This window comes from Leptinotarsa decemlineata, unplaced genomic scaffold, assembly GCF_025532065.1.
Source record: "Leptinotarsa decemlineata unplaced genomic scaffold, Ldec_3_MD MMD2_tig00026314_RagTag_RagTag, whole genome shotgun sequence".
NCBI classification, from domain to species: Eukaryota; Metazoa; Arthropoda; class Insecta; order Coleoptera; family Chrysomelidae; genus Leptinotarsa; species Leptinotarsa decemlineata.
The window spans coordinates 3,618,727-3,623,516 of record NW_027412684.1 but is presented as its reverse complement, the minus strand read 5'-3'; positions in this window follow the sequence as shown (position 1 = coordinate 3,623,516).

The following is a 4,790-nucleotide window of genomic DNA, read 5'->3' as shown; positions in this document are numbered from 1 at the left end:
GCGTATATGAGTCAGTGAGTCACATGACATGAGGCATGTTTTCTCAATAGAAAGTTTTAGAAATCATTTGAAAGTTTTTTATTTTTACGTCATCAACTATCGAAATGTCACATGAAAAATGAAATGAGTGCATATTATACCCTTCATAAAGATCAATCAAAAACCCTCATTGATTTTTTTATATACTATGATAAAAATACCAGAATAGAAAAATCTAAATCAACGATTTCAATTCCGCGATTTATATATTTATTAAAACAACGATAAAAATAAAACAAAAACAACAATAGAAATTAATTGACGCTCCGGGGCGACTTCATTGATTCCAGTGGCGCATTTGCTTTTTCAGCTGCAGGAAAAGCCGGAAAAACCTGCAGCACCACATCATCTGAAGATCTTGATCTAACAATGTCCTCTCTCTTATAAAACAAAATGTAGGGTGTCTCCAGAGGCTCCAATAAATTCGATGCATCGCCAGAACACTTCGTGACACGACTATCGTCAAGTTCAAACCAGTCCGTTTCAAACCAAGGCCTAATAATGACCAAATTCATCGCCAGAACCACAGTGAACAATGACTGCATGAATATTATAATAGTGGTCTGCTAGGTTGAAACGTTCATTTATTTCGAACCTTCCAAAGAGTTTCTTGCTTCCGTTAGAGGTTGAGTCTTGTTTGAAAATCATCCGCGATAGTCTGGATTTCTCAACATAATTCATTTGCATTTTAAGAAGTACATTTTTTGTTCAATTCAACTAACATCGTATCTTCTATCATCAGATAGCAAAAGTCTGCAAGGGAAAAACTATTTTGCAGGTCTGCAGATCAGCAAATTGTTCTCAGTGAACATTAATGTTGTGATCTCGTAGAAATTCTGAAATAATTGCAGATCGGGCCTCCCAGATATGAATCTCGACCATATTGATCATTTCCGATTAAAAAATGTTCAACCCTCACCCTTCGTGTGTGAAAAAATTTCACATTTCTCATAAAATTGAAAATGAACTTTGCAAGTCGGCACAAATTCTTATAGGTCGGTCGGGTCTTTGAAATATGAATCTACCAGATCAATCCTTTTCGACAAAGAAATTTCAAACCCCACCCTTCGTGCACACAAAAATTCACATTTCTTATTAAATTGGAAATAAACCTTGCAGATCAACAGACATTTTTGCATTCGGGTCATCCAGATGTGAATTTGGACCAAATTATTCATTTCTGACAGAGAAATTTCCAACCACCGCCCTTCGTCTGGGATTCGACCAGATCAGTCATTTCCGACAGAAAAGTTTTCAACCTCCACTCTTTGTGTATGAAAAATTCTTCAATTTCTCATAAAATTGAGAATAAAACTTGTAGGTCGGCAAAAATTCTCGCAGGTCGGGTCTCCTAGATATGAATCTCGACCATAGTATTCATTTCCGAAAGAAAATGAAGGACCTGACAGATTTTTTTTGTCGGAAATGATTAATCTGGTCGAGATTTATATCTGGGAGACCCGACCTGCAAGGTCCATTTTCAGTTTTATGAGAAATGGGATTTTTTTTTACTCAAGAACTTTATACATGTGTAGAAAGGGCCAACTTTTTACATCACTTCGATAAGTTACTGCGTAAATTAAAGAATTCTCCATTTACATGAAGTATTTAATAATTTTGTCTCAGAAAGATAGCTAAGAATTTATGCAGATACTTATCATAACGTTTAAGAAGCTACAATCTGCCTCCGTCTCCAGAATTGGACTAAATCTATATTTATAGCAGTTTTTCCTCCGCTGATTTTCTTAATTTCTGAACTTTCCTGACAGATGTCAAAGGAGTTTTGGAATGTGAATTATGTCAATGTTGTTGATTGACTCTTGACACATTCGATGTAGTACACAGATGATCAATTAGGCTAGCTCAAAGCTAGCCTAATTTTTTAGCGTATTGTTTGGCAATTTCCCGATGCAGTAGACAGGTGGAAGTTGTTCAACAGAAACATAATAAGAATATTATAATGATCAATGAAAGTCATTTTTTGTGGAGAAAAATCAGTTTTTCAAATGGACAAAAAAATTCTAAGACATTTGCAGTTATTCCTTTTGATTATTTATTTCTTTAACTTCTTTGACATCTGTCGAATAAGTTAAGAAATAAATAATCAAAAGGAATGACAGCAAATATCTTTGAATTTTCTGTCCATTTCTGAAGACGGAGGCAGATTTTGGCTCCGAAACGTAAAGATAAATATTGTATTATTTCTTAGCAATTTTTTTGATATGTAAAATTGTTAAATACGGCAAGTTACAGATAAATAGAGTATTTTTCTTTGTGAAAAATACCTGGATTTTTCGCAGTAACTTATCGGGGTAAACAAAAAAGTTTGCTTTTTCTACAATTGTATAAAGTTCTCCATTATAATTTTTATATTTTTCAGATTATGGAAGGTAAAAAATACCCAAAAAAGGTCGATGAAAAATTATAATGATATATAATTATGGAAGATGTTTTGCTTTCGTAACCATAGTCTATTATATTAGTATTTCGTCGGGTTTGAAGACCTGTACGAGTACTAGCGTTTCGCTAATACTCAACTCCAGAGGTGCTTCCACGACAAAAGATACTGGATATGATATGAAATTGACCATGTTATTGATACATTAATAGGTTGACATGAAAATATACTGATTCATCCGATTTCATTGATTCTACTTATAGTTATTGAATGAACAATTTGTAATTTGGAACAATGGAAGGATACACACGCATCATCGATTTGTGAACGTGATATACGTCAACAAACTAATAAAAAACAATTAACAAGTGTATGCTACTCATCAGTAACTTGTATTTAATAATTTTCGCCAAAAAAAATAGCTGAGAAATCATACAGATACTCATCTTGATGTTCTGGAGGCTAAAATCTGCCTTTTTCTTCAGAATTCGACGAAATTTAAGTCTACGAGCAGTATTTTCTTCGCATGAATGCTGCGTCGCAACAATCGGTGGTGCCCTCCTACGACACGATCTAGATTGAGTACGTCGCTTGCAACACTTCCACTCGGGAATTATGGTCGATTCAAACACATCAGTCCCGTCATGTCACAGTTCCGACGCCGAACGAAACAATCCGTCATAAAAAATATTCTTTAATAAAAATATGCCACCGGCGTTCACATTCATCCATTGTCGAACAGTTTCCAAGCACCCAGGTTTCGACTCGTCTACCGTCCGACCGATTTTATAATCTCCGCGACGATATTTTTTGGTTTTGCCGGAAACATGTTGGGCGGTATAAGTGAGTGTGAGAAAATATAATGTTTTATATGATTTGTCGCATGCAAAATATATAGACATTAATGTCAAAAATCATATTTGAAAAAAAAAATCTGTTTAAAATCTGTTTTTCCGTTAATCAGCTGCCACCCCCATACGAACGACAACTCTCAGAAGTTGAGAAACTTGTGCGAGCTAAGGACTAACGATGTCTTACCTTTTAACGTGTGTTTCCTAACACGGTTGCAGAATCATTCCAGCTTCAACCAGATAAATTCTTTAGAGAAAAATATCTGGTCGAGGCGGGAATCGAACACACGACCTTCCGATCGTGAGTCGGACGCACTACCACCGCGGCCAATTCCACAACAAACCTTAAACAAACTGTCATACGCTGCCTCGGTGGAATAGCTCTTCTCCAGTGTGTGTCTTATTTTTTCATTTTTTTTTTTTATTTTTGAAAACAATACGTTACAGCAATTTTACGACATCCTAAAATATTGATGAAATTTTACACCATCATGGAGCAATTCTTTATACTGTGTCGCGTATTCTTCTTCGATATCTCTTTTTTTCCATGAGTTATGAATCCATTTCCGTGTTTTTACTTGGTTTGCTTCGCTTTTTTCCATACGTCATGAATCCATTTCCGTCTTTTTACTCGGTTTGCTTCCGCTTCTTCTTCTTTGTCCAAATGTATAGCAATCGCTAATTCTTCATCCAAGAAACTTGCTATCTTTTCAACAGCATTACGGGCGTGTAGGAACAGACGAAACGAATAGTTCTGTGACGGGACGGTACCCGTTCGGTGCCGGAACTGTGACGGGACTGATGTGTTTGAATCGACCTTTATTTTCTCCTAATTTTCTCATAAAGACATGATGCATTTTTTACTTAGGGAAGCAACAGTATAACGCACTGATAGAAAAAAACAGGGTTGAGTTGAAAAACAGATTTAGCTGACACTTCGCGCATTCGTCTGCATTTGATGTAATGTAAATATAAATAAGATATCCTCTATCTCTTGTGATGAATAAAGTTGATTTTTATTATTATTATTCATCGTTAATAAAAAAAGAAAAAAATGTAACTTTGTCGCCCTCGAGTCTGCCGCCATGGACTTCAGCTTCCACCCAAATCCATCGCTGCTATTTCAGACTTGACGTCTGAAATAATCCAGCAATTGCCTTATCAATTACATTATTGACACAACTGTTCTGTTTCGAAAGCAAAGGCCAAGAAAACCTGGAGAGAGTTATTTTTGGAACATATCCTTATTGAACAAATGACTCAAATGACATCGTTCACAGTTGTAACAATCATAGTAACAGAAAGTTTGTCACACAAGTTTAATGTGGTCGACAAAACAAGACTAATTTTTACTGATTATGAAAAAATTTTGAGAAATGATACATTCAAAATTTGCATTTTACTTCTCAAGTCATAATCGCTAGTATGTTTTATGCTTTTATGTTGGCAACATAAGGCATCACATTGTGACAACACTGATGACTGGTAAACAGCTGTTTATT